The sequence below is a fragment of the Mercenaria mercenaria genome, chromosome 4, assembly GCF_021730395.1.
Source record: "Mercenaria mercenaria strain notata chromosome 4, MADL_Memer_1, whole genome shotgun sequence".
Lineage (NCBI taxonomy): Eukaryota > Metazoa > Mollusca > Bivalvia > Venerida > Veneridae > Mercenaria > Mercenaria mercenaria.
In genome coordinates, this window is record NC_069364.1 from 53853732 (window position 1) to 53867706 (window position 13975).

Below are 13975 nucleotides of genomic sequence, written 5' to 3' on the forward strand. Positions count from 1 at the left end.
ATGAAGTAGCTTTAGCATGTATAGCAATGTTTTTCAGATGAAAACACAATAAAATGTATACAAAGTTACGTTTGTAATAAAATAAGTCTGATTAAATGCAGACAATGTTTTATATTCGAACCTGCTGAGCATAGTCTGCCATATGTTATAACAATATCATCAACTGGTACATATCCCACACTGTCGATGCCAAGATTTCCGATAATCTTAATCTAAAATCAAAACTGTAACTGGCTAAAACAAACAAACGCATATACAGTTGAATATCGTTACCTCGATATCGTTTAGCTCGATACTCCTGTTAGCACGATGTGTTTGAGTCGGTCCCGATTTTTCCCTATTTATTTTAATGTAATTATTTATCATTACCTCGATATGATTAGCTCGATATTTTGTTTAGCTCGATGAGATTTTTCAGTCCCGTCAACTTACCTATACTGTTTTTACACCTGGTTTTGTCGATATCACAGATTGTCAAAAAATATCCATGTGATTTGTAAGGTGTGGAAATCAACCTATTGTTGTCCGGCGATGTATTAATCATACTTAAGTTAGTTTGTGTGTTTGTTTTGTTTGTTATTTAATCTTTAATCCAATATAAATGTCATGAAGTTATTTAACTCCCAATAATTAGTCTTATAAAACAAGGAAGTATAAAATAAAATTTATTTTATTATTCTTTGTATAAAAGCAGGAAAGCTGTATATATAACAAGTAATTTGGAAGAAATAATTTCTGTTTGACGGAGTAAAAATCAGCCATTTAGGATTGAGTAACAGTATGCGTATTTAACAGGCAAATTTTCGTTATCAAAGCACAGTCAAAATGACTACTCAACTAGGAACATTATCGCTGCATTCAGACTAGTTTAGGGAAGGAATAAAATGTTAATATTTAAATGTATATTTTGAAAAATTTAAAAGTTGTATGTATGTATTTAAATAAATTAAGATGCTTTATTTGTCAATAAGATTAATATCGTATTTATATTTTATATCATTTCTTTCCCCTTTCAAACCCTCTGGTAAAAGCATTGGATATAATGACAATATAGGCGTCGGACAAAAGAACAAAGTAGTCCCAGATATCGTCGATATCGTTACGTCGAACTTCGGATACGTCGATGCAATTTTTACAGTCCCTTGAATATCGAGGTAACGGTATTCGACTGTAGTTTGTATAGCCTGTGTGAGACTGGTTATACACTAAACCAAATGCCACTAAATATTCAATTTGAAATATCCTTATATACTACCAAAACTTCTTGTTAGATTGCAGCATGTATATAAGAATAGAACAATTAGGTGTGGCAAATTACCAAATGTCCAATAATATTCAGGAAAAGACTTGTTAGATATTATAATGTACGTTTTAGGCTAGGTTTTACAAACACATACTTATCGAGGTTCTGCAAGCACAGTTTATCTTTGTACAATAGATTAATGTCAATACAATAATATTACGAATTTTGACAGCTAAACGCTGTTAAAGATAAAGAATGCAATCTAACAAGTAAACCCGTACATATTCAAATAATGCAGTCTCTTATTCCCTGTGTGATTGGTATATATATATTCAAAACGATGTCTTCACACACAAAAGCAAATTGATTTCATGCTGTCGGGTAAATTTCAATTTGTTTCGGAGAAAAGTAGAAAGGGCATATCCGAATATATGTAGAAAAGTAGGGGTGAGTTGGTAAGCGGAACACAATGCATTTGAAAGAAACGCGAAACTAAAAGCAATGTCTAAAATAAATTTGTAAAAATACAAACACTATACTTCAAGGGATAGAATAATTCCAACTCACACATATTTTTAGTATTTGTGATGAACTTAATCTGTTCCATAATGTATGTCCTTACCAAAACTGTATAATGTATCAATCTTGATACTTCCAGAAGTTGTTACACATAAAGAAACATAAACAGATTTTGAAGGAAGCAAATTCACAAAAACACGTCTGTACTCACTTTGGAAAATATCGAAGTGTCAAGGTTCATGTATACTTGCTTCCATTTTCCTTTTTCTTTATCGGTGTTCCCCAAGGTAACTACTCTTTTCTTCTTAGCTGTTGTCTTCGAAAAGATAATTGTAATGTTGTTTCGCCTACCACTTTTAAGCGAGTGCCATAATCGAAAGCATGAAAGTCCTTTTGAATATGGTGGACTGGTGACATTCGCAGTTACTGTACTTGTTGCACTTTTTGTTTGATTGTTAGTTATTGCAATGAAAAAGCCATCTGTAAATATGAAACGAAAGTTTTCTGCTTTTACTGTACATGTTTCTTTGTTTAATACAATAATTAATATAATTGTTAACCGATTTATTTTTTGATTTTTTAAATTTATGATATTAAATGAGATATAGCCTTATACAGAGATGCAAAAGAGTATGTGAAGATACTGTATCTCGAGTAGGGAATTCAATTTGATTTGTCATCAAAAAAAGTTTTTTTTAAATCAGTTAGCCTTTTTAATATCATAAAAAGGTTGACCTGTCTTGGTACGGGGAGACGGTAAACTGTCATCCCTGCTATCAACTTGTGTTCTTATCCGGTCGTCTGTTCCAGTGTTCTCCCAGTTACAAAATCCGTCTTTGAAAGTGCATTCAGCACTCGATAGAACTGAAAAGAGTATGCAGATTTATCCCGAGTCCACAGATTTGACAGTTATACATATGGTATGAAATATGTAGATGATACATAAAATACATTTGGGCTAAACTTTGCAGCAATGTGTAAAAACTTGTCGTGAATAGATTTAGAGTTGTTATACAACAAGAACATCGATAGACAATGATTCCTTTATCGTGGTGCTTAACATAAGTTAACAAATCAGGCAAAGTACTCTGAATTGAAAACAAACCGAGGTTCTATATCAGTTATTGTGGAAAGGGGAAGAATTATCAACCATGAACATTCACATTTTATACATTTTGTACATTTTATAAAAAGAAATAAACCTTTATTAACGTATCTACAACATTTGTGCACCTTTCCACAGAGTCGGACATAATAAGCGGTGGCATTTTTTTTTATAATTCAATTGTACCTACACCTTTTTTCAGACAATCAAACTCGAGTCGAAGTGTTGATTTCTATAGGATTAAATCGATTTTCAAATTAAAACTGAGAACTATACCGGCATATATTTTTTATTATTCTATCTACAAGTTTGAAATGTCGATAGTCTGACATCTATACATCTATCATTACTTTCCAGTTATCATGGAAAGATACCACCTTTTTGCAGCAAACTACTTTTAAAATGTACATATAAGGATTGGATGTTATTTTAGAGTTTGTGTAATACACGGATTTGCCAGAAGTTCATATTAAAGTCCCTATCCGTATGTCAGACAAACATAATATGATTCGCAGTTTCAATTGCACCGAATTAAGAAAGAGACGAAATTTAGATATAATGATAAAGTATGCTTCACTTCATATATAACAATATTTACTGAAAAAAAACTGTGATTTAAATGAAATGTTTCATCAACAAGTATTTAACAAAACACTTTTTGTTAAACAGGTGTCATACACACGCATAAGAGATAAATACGTGTCTACGATTTTGAAAATTATTGCCTGTGGCACTGGCACCAGAACAGAAAGAAAATGCCTCTGTACATGTTATACCAACCCCCTTAGGTATTCTATTAGAACCATGGTCATGAAGGGGAAAATATACTTACCCGTTTCAATCGTGCATTTCGTACCTAAAACACGCAGTTCGGTAAATGTGTACTATGTATATCAAACAAGTGGTAATTTATCTTCCATTATGTACCGGTCACATTTCTTCAATATATCTTATCTTAGAAAACAACGCGTAGTTTACAGTTATTTCAACGTTACACAAAAAACTTGCTTGAACTTCCCTGGTGAAGCTCCGTTCTAGATTACAAAACCATTGGCTAATGTGAAAATGTATGTCAATCGTCGTTTTACTACACGTGTTCGCTTAAATATAAAAATGCAGCATAAATGTGCAAAATGAATAAAATAAACAGAACAGATGCAGACCAATGTACGATTTCAAATTAAAGATCATATACAAGATGAATTTCATTCAACATTTCGAGTTTTATTGTAAAAATGTGATTTTTTAAAATTCTGTTTTTGTTTGTTTACATTTCGCCAAACATGTGTACACTGCCGTGACCACTAGACCGGATGTTCATTAGGGAAGGTCATGCAAGTTGTTTCTGTAACGTTGACGAAAGCATAAAATATGTTGATAATCTCAGCAATATGGAATATTGGGACAATGTGACTGGTGCACGATGGAAGATGAATAATCGTTTGTTCAATATACTAGGTACCCATTCACCGAACTGCGCGTTTAAGTTGAGAAATGTACGATTGAAACGGGTTAGTATATTCTCCCGTTCATGACCATGGTTCTTATAGAAAACTTAGGGGTAGGGTATAACATGTACAGAGGCATTTTCTTTCTGGTCTGGTGCCAGTGGCCTGTGGATGTAAACAAATGATCATATTACCGTATAGACATTATAAATAAGGTCAAAACGTTTATATGGAAGGTAACGTTTTACAAAATACATTTTTTATCTAACGTTCAGAGGAAATCAAATAAACCATTTAATAGTCTGGACTTTTTAGCGACAAAAGTGCTCTAGAAATCATTTTATGAGGGCCGGCATGTTAATGCCCGAAGACAACATATTTGTTGAAGCTTGAACCTTACCGGTTACTTTGATAGCTGTCTCCAAAAAATATAACGATGTTTTATGTAAATTAGAGGGGTCAATAGGTCATGCTATGAAATTCTGATTTTGCAACTTTTTTGTGTAGCCTTTTTTTTTCAATGATTATGACATTGTACTGGCAATATTTCTGGAAAATTGTACCCTAAATGTATTATGAAACTATTTTTAGTCACTTAGAATTGATGCAAAGCTAAAAGAGAATATGACAAAATAGAAACAATGTCTGAAATTAGGGTCAAAGGTCGTGCACTTTATCTATTTACGTTGAGACAATGTCATCTATAGATACTATTAATATGTTATCCAAAAGTGATAAATGGAATTCATTCAAACTTCATACAAAGATTAAGGACATTAAGGAAAAGTGCTTTGTACAAGTACAATAAATCTATCTAGCTTACTTTTTGAATTATCTCCCTTTATTAAACTTACATATAACAGTTCTTTTCCAAAGAAATATTTAAATTTAACCAATCATTTTTGTTGAAATTTCACACAACGATAAAGACCACTGAAAGAAACTGAAGTTTATTAAATGATGAGTCTATCTCGCTCATGTTTTAAATTATCTCCCTTTATAGAATGTAGTTGTCTGAACCATATTGTTAAACACTAAATGACATTACTTTCTATTCAGTGGTCTAAATAGTACTTACGTTACTGGCATCAGTTGATCGTTACAAAGCTTTTGTCAAAAGGTTTGTGCTACCCTACTTGCGTAAGGAATTGTTCAATTATATAGAAAATATATCAGCAGATGGTCACAATCAATACTTTAGACATAAAGATTAATATTTACCATATTATGTACTTGTTCAATCAGACCTCAGCTCGTTGGCACTTATGTTATCATCAATATGTATCATGTACAGCAGAACATATGATCTTTGATAGTTGTATATCCCCTTTGTCTGCATATTTAAATGTTTGTATATAATTTAACACAGATATCTTAAGCATTGTTATAGAATATGGGGTTCCTTTTTGGCTCATCTGATTTTTTGCTCGATTATACGAAGTATAAGGAGAGCTATCCTACTCGACCAGGCGTCGGCGTCTTTCCGCATCCCAACTTTGGTTAAAGTTTTTGTTTTTTACACTTTCTCTTTTTTCTATTTATCTCTGTAATTACTTAATAGACTTGATTCAAACTCAAAATAGTTATTCCTCATCATCACCCACATCATCTGACCTAAGGGTCATAACTCTGGTACCAATATTTCGTGATTTGTCCCCCTTTTCACTTAGATTTTCAGGTTAAAGTTTTGATGCACTTTCACTCTATCTGTGTTATTACTGAATGGATCTGATTCAAACTTAAAATAGTTGTTCTACATCATCACCCTCATCATATGAAGAAAGGTGCATAACTCTGGCACAATTTTATCATGAATTATTCCCCCGTTTTACTTAGAATTTCAGGTTAAAGTTTTAAAGCACTTTCACTCTATCTATGTTATTGCTGAATGGATCTGATTCAAACTTAAAATAATTGTTTAACATTATCATCCACATCATATGACACAAGGTGCATAACTCTAGTACATTTTTTTTCATGAATTAAGCCCCTTTTACTTAGATTTAAGGTTAATTTTGATGCATTTTCACTATATCTCAGTTATAATTATGAAAATGCATATTTAATTCAAACTTGAAGAAGTTGTTCCACATCATCACCCACATCATATGACACAAGGTGCATAACTTTTGCACCAATCCTTAATGAATTATGCCCCCTTTTTGCTTAGAGTATACTTATATAGTGTTTGATACACTTTATCTTTACCTCTCTTATTACTTAATATTTTTGACACAGGCGATTGTGCAATATCTTTTTCTACCATTGGAATCACTCTTGTGACAGCTCCAGTATCCTCAAATATGCCAAGTTTTACTATCCAGCATCGAAATAGTCGAGCGCGCTGTCTTCTGTGACAGCTCTTGTTTGAAAATTATTGTCATCACTTGATCGTCATCGGCATTGGCGTCTGCGTCGGCGTTGCCTGGTTAAGTTTTATGTTTAGGTCAGCTTTTCTCCTAAACTATCAAAGCTTTTACTTTAAAACTTGCAACACTTGTTCACCATTAATAGCTGACTCTGCACAGAAAGAAACGTAACTACATTCTGCTATTTTGCAAGAATTGTGGCCCCTTTTGGGCTAAAAATATCAAATTTCTTATTTAAGTTTTATGGTCAGGTTAATTATCTCCTAAACTATCAAAGCTATTGCTTTAAAACTTTTAGCACTTGTTAACCATTAAAAGCTGACTCTGTATAACAAGAAACATAACTCCATCTGCTTTTTGCAAGAATTATGGCCTCTTTTGAACATAGAAATTATCAGATTCCTTGTTCAAGTTTTGTGTTTAGGTCAGCTTTTCTCCTAAACTATTAAAGCTATTGCTCTAAAACTTGCAACACTTATTAACGATCACAGACTGACTCTGTAAAGCAAGAAACATAACTCAATCCTTCTTTTTGCAAGAAGTATGACCCCTTTTGGGCTTAGAAAATATCAGATTTCTTGCTTAAAGTTTGCGTTTAGGTCAACTTTTCTCATTAATAGTCAAAGTCATTGCTTTAAAACTTGGAGCAGTTATTCGCCGTTTAAAGCTGCAAGTACAGTAACTCTACATTGTTTTTTGCAAGAATTACGACCCCTTTTGAACTTAAAATATCATGGGTATGACAATATTTCTATTATACTGAGACAAAAAATCAGATGAGCATCTGCACCCGTAGGGCAGTCCTCTTGTTTTATTTCAGCATGCTTTCATGATAATATATGTACCGATACTTATATTTACTTTTGAAACAATGTACTGCATAACACATGTATAATTCGATTTTATTTATATTTGTGAGTTCTTATTACAAGTCGCTTTTACATAATTTTAATGAATAAAATGCCTTCTCCCACAATTTGCCACACGTTGAGCAATGACTGTCTACCACTGAGTACTAGTATGTCATGCTTTGTTTGGCGTACCATTTATTTCACCAAAATCTACGTTACATTAACACTTAAGACTGACAAACTTTTCAAAGTTACACAATGAGTATTAGGTTATAGTGCTTAGTTAACAAGCACCTTAAAATGACTTTTGAATAATTCTTTATGTACACTACTTTATGTTGCATTCTTTCGCCAGATGCAGCTTATTGGTATATACGTTACTTAATTAGAGTATGTCCTTTGTGCATTTAAACTCTCTATTGATAGAGAGTGAGTGGCGCAGAAGTTAGCAGACTGGGCTACAGCGGTCCGGGTTTGATTCAAGGTTGCGGCTGATATCCCGACAGTGTTCAGTACTGGTACTTTTTCCAGCACTATCTGTCTAGAATGTATGCTGGGAAGGTAAATATCACACCTGCCGTGGGCTCCGCTGGAAATAAGTTGTTCCATCCATTACAGGTGGTGAATTTCGTCCACTACCCACTTTAAACAAGAAATTTTACCTTTTTTAAAAGTTTTATATCATACCAAGGAAATGTGTTATATACCGATAACCTAGATGAGTTTTCATATAGGAAAGCAGTTAAATATTTCCGAATGTTTCTATGAACTCATTGCTCTATGCTGCTATTCTGCTAATTTCATATAAACGAATTATTTAACAATACTGAATATTATTCTGTAATCATGAGTTTACAAGTACATGTACATGTTTTAGCGACTCCCACATACAGCCGACATCATCCTTACATAATACATATATTGGCTTGCAATTTTTGTTGGTATATTCCAACGACGCAACTTACCGGGTAAATATTCACCAATATAAACAATATGACATGTGCAAAGGTCAAGGTCACATGCACCCAAATTAAGTTTCCTTTTTGTTTGTAGATGAAATTACTTCCCTTTTATATCATATAGTATAAGAAATGTGTTTTTCGTCAGTTTTAGAACTAATTCAAAAATGAAATTACGATTGGTTCTGATAGATATATAAAAATGCTATTAACAATATTACATTTCCAGAATATGAACACAGACGCAAGTCACAACTTTACTGAAAGAATATTTTTTGGCAAAGTTTTTCTGTTTTTTTTTTTTGTTTTTTTTTCTGTTTTTTTTTTTTTGTTTTTTTTTGTTTGTTTTTGTTTTTTTTTCAAATATTAACGTAATTGAATGGTTTATTATTAAAACATTGATGTAGTTGATAAATAATACCCTTTTATATGCAAGGTTATGCATCTTTTCAGTAGGCAATATGATCATGTTTAGATCTACTTCATAGCACTTACTGCGACCTTTAGATCTTTAACATATATTTCTGACATTTAAACTGAGAAGCATCTGTATGATCAAACTGACTGCATTAGTTAGATAAAAGAAAATTATCTTAACAAGAAATCAGAAATATTTGGTTAAGTAGTCTCAACCCGAATTAAAACAAGTCAGAGCTGTCCGCAAGACAGCGCACTCGACATTTTCTCATTGCTTGACTCTAAATTAGAGCTTGCCAGTAAAAACTTTATAAAACTTAACCAAAATCTAAGTTAACTATAGGTATAACTCTGTAAAAATTCAAATCAGAGTTAGAGAGTTTGTTTCTCCTGGTGTAGACTTTGATAGTAAAAAACTATTTAATGTTTCAACTCAATAGCTTTGATAGTAACAGAGATATTTGACTTTATCAAAATCTTTAACCAAAATTCTTAGTCAAAAAGGGGCATAACTCCATCAATATTCAAATCAGAGTTATGGGAATTGTTTCTGCTCGTGTAGACTTTGATAGTAAATAACCATTTTAAGTTTCAAGTCAATAGCTTTGATAGTAACAAATATATTTGACTTAATCAAAAAATTTAACCAACGGCGATGCCGACTCCGATGCTGGGGCGAGAGCAATAGCTCTACTTTTTCTTCGAAAAGTCGAGCTAATAGAGCAAAGAAATGAAACATTTAAAACTTTACAATATGTCCTGCCGGAAGGTGAACTTCAACAGTATTTCATGATAAAATGTATGCAAATATTACATAAAGATTATTGGACGTTTTTAATCTGTAAAATAAAAGCTTTTCTAAATTGTATATAACTAATATATACTGAACAAAATAGCTAAGTGCCCTTCATATTTTATTTGCCAATATCTTCAAAAAAATAACATAAAACTTTTTGAATGTAATGTACACTCAGAACAATATGTAATTGATAAAATGCCGAACTTACAACAAAACCAAAACACGTCTTCAGAAATAATATTCATTCATTTTAAGATTTAAACCAATTTTTGACAGGTCACAAAAAGTATACAAACATGTTAACAATGTCTATGTACATACTAAAAACGAAAACGTATTTTGGGAAGATAATGAAGTAACTTCGTTAACTTGCTTTTTCTAAAAACAGCATTCACCATTCGTGTCATATTTAACCATTCGCTAGAAAAAAATGTTAATATGAACAGTTCTTATTCTTACAAATAGTATTCACTTGTTCACTAAAACACAGCTTTTATGTGTTTTTGTGACTTTTTTACAAATGGGGTGCGTTAGTTAGTTGAATAAAATTTATATGTTGGCGTCAATTAATATTTTTGAAATTTTATTATGTTATTAACAACAGTTTGTTCTAAAAGTATGCTAAATTTCAAATTTGTATTTAAAGAATTTACAAAGATATTGGAATATTAGCAAATGCGGATAGCTATTTTGTTCTGTATATATACCGTGTGACCTTTAACCTTTATATATGAGCATACAATACGTTTTCGGGTAAGAGTCATAATTTATTAATTGGATACAAGTGTATGGTTTATTCAATCCTAATATTGTAAATCAAATCCTGTATAATGAGAAATTATTCATGAATCATTGCATGAGTGCCAAAAATTATGTGAAAATATCAGTTTTAATGCATGACCTTTTGACTTCTATAATTTGCATATAGTGGTCATATATTTTTTGGAGACAGCACCCAGATGAACCAGGGATGTTTAAACTTTAATAAAGTCTTTATCTCCGGCCCTCATAAACTTTTTTCAGGGGCTAAAACCACCAGACTATAAAATGAAAGGATTGCTTTAGACATGATTCACAAATTGTTGTTCAATTCAAAACTGTTTGTATGAGCCTTACCATTTAAAGAGAATGTTGATTATCAGACCTTGCTATTTCGCATCCACCGATTACTAGGAAGTTTTTGGTTAAGATACTGTTAAGGGCGGATTATACCACATATTATTTATATAGCGAGTTCCAATCAAAATTACAGATTCATCTGTTTAAAGCGGTCGCTAATAAAAGATTTATCAAACAACTCATGCCTTTTCCTATGATTAGAGTACTAAACTACTTGTTACTTTGATTATAGCAGTACAGTAGGCCAAATAGTCGTTATTTAGAGTCTGACGGTTGGCATAGTCGGTGGCCGTTCTAAGCAGAATCACGATATATACATGTGACCTCTTATGTACGTTAAAGTGTACAAAAACATTCATCGCGCGCGGTTGACATATTTTGTAAGAAGTTGAAACACACTATATAATAACAGCTATTAGTTGTAGTATAACTAAAGACGCTTTGTATCAGCATGGTGTTTGGATATACTAATGATATTCATGCTGTTCTTTAAGTATCTTCTACTAAATGGTGTTTTGTTCTGTCTAAAGCATTTGACTGTTCGTGTTCGTGGAGTCTGCTTTTTCTCATCTGTGTTCTCTTTTAAAACAAAAAGAGTTGTTTCGTTATCACTTGTTTGCCTCAGTTCACCTACATTGCCAATCAGTCTAGTATACAGACGAAACACGATATTAATTAAATTTTGATTTTATTCCGTTGGGGTTGCACATTTGAATTGATTTTGCCATTTTTGGTAGTAAGTGTATATACATATAGAGGTAAAATCACCTTTACTGGGATGACCGTTTTCATTATTCTGATATTGATGGGTGTTTTTATTGTCAATGAGTTTCTTTAATACATATTTAAGTCTAATATGTATAGGTCAAGGTGAAATTTTGAAATAACTCACGTTACCAAATTTCGTGTCATATTTAAGGATGGATTTGATGAATTATAAAGTCGCTGTTTGGAAATGTTTACTTTGAAATCAAGTAGTTTATCAGAATTTTCAAGTAGACACTTTAATTACACGTCCATAAAGCAAATACTTTAACCACCAAAATTTAATACTATTCAAGTGTGTCAAACATGTTTTTATTTAATTGGTAAAATTAAACCAAACACCATAAAATATCTGATATTTTCGGGCACGTGTGTATTGTTAGTTTAATAAGAATAAAGTGTTTCATATAATTGAAATTTCTTTCTCTTGTTTTACTTCCTATCAGATTTTAGCATTTTATTTTGCATGATGACCACGTATATATCTGTGGAGGTGCAGAAGACTTTCATATCAATCTGGGCTGTAAATAAGTGGTCCATAAAAATTAATTGTAGGATTTGATAGTGGCCCTCGACGGCAATATGTGTGGTCAGTATGATGAATATGGGGGCGAGGCGTTCCCCTCCCCCATTTATCTTACTGATTCTACATATTTCTAATATTAAATCCAATAATTAATGATATTGTAAATGATAATTATATTATTTTTGTTTTCCTTAGCAATTTGTTATTCGTTAAGGTATTGTAATATTTAATTCATTCAATAAAAGAAAAGCTAATGTCTAAAAATATCTACCATTTACAATTGAAATGTTACCTTGTGTCGACAAACATTCAGTCAGAAATAATCTCACATATTGTTTGAGTCCATCCGTTTAAGTTGATTTCTTTTTATAAATTCAGGAAGATTTGTTGAAATTGTTTAAGTTAAAGAGAAACATGTAATTTCATAAATAGACACAAATACCTTTAGTGATGTGAATTAATAGCACAACATACAATATGTTAAAAATCCATCGATATCTTATGCATTTATAAATTTCAGTCTCGATGATGTGTTTAAGTTAAATAATTATGTGGTAGCCCAAATTACGGAAATAAAACTTCACATTCATACAATTTTAAATAACATCTAAAGCGGAAAATGTAATGGTCACTATGTCAATTGCCTTTCAAAATATTGTTATGAAACACCATTAATAAACAAATGAAGTAAACGAATCTTGATACTGGTCAGAGAAGTAGGAAGATATGGATATAATGAGAGTTTACTTCTGCAATATTATTTTGATATAAAGATAATTGTTTGTGTGATCTAAAACTTGCATACACTATACTAATGATAAAACAATTGCATTTAGTGATCAGACAAAGAGGAATAAATAAATATATAGGTTAACAAATATGCTGTGGCATAATTGCCATACGAATTGTACACAGGTAATTAAATATGAACGTAATAATTACAATGCCTTTATGTACAATTTAGTGAGAAAGTAGGTAATAATAAATACATTATTTCAAAATGTAGACAGCATGGGTACTTTGCTGGAACTTACAAGTAAGAAATAAGGTTTCTCCTACCCTTTTCCACTCCCCCTAATGGGTTTTTATGTTTACAACCTTATTTCAAAATATTGATAAACATGATAACTTTTCTGAAACTAGCGAGTAAAGAATAGATTTATTTTCCCGTTCTTGTGTTATGGTTTTTGCAATTTTATTGTAAAATGATAACTATTATGGAACTTAAAATGTCTGATAATTCCAGATAACTCACCAATAAGGAATGACGTTTGTTTTTTCCCCTTACTGTGAAATGATCTCTGCAAGTTCCTGTATTCTCGGAATTACTTCATTTTGATAACATAACACAAAGCATTTCGTTGCTTTTATACCATAAAGATATCCAAGTATCATCTGTATGATAATACGTAGAAAACTAATATAACCGTTGGTCACTCACTAAAATTTAGCTGTAGAATCACAAGAATGTACCTCTATTAAATATCAACAAGCTGACCGTCAGATCTTGCCACGCTATTTATTACTTGCTGTCAGAGCAATCCTATCTGAAAATACCACTGATGAACCTGATCTTCGTTTGTGTCACAGTGACGACCGAGTTTCAGAAATAAACAGAAGATATACATTTAACCCTTAACCTGCTAAATTTCTGTTAATGAACTTGTCTATCTTTCAATTTGGACAGTAAAACAAACTATTAAAAAGGGTGCATACCAAAAAGATACTGATTGAAAGGCGAATAGTGACCAGACTGCACGAATCGCAAAGACAGAATCAATTGTGTCCAGCATGATAAGGGTTAATCCATGAAATTACATGATGTGTGCTTGTTTTTGCAATATAGTTATATTTC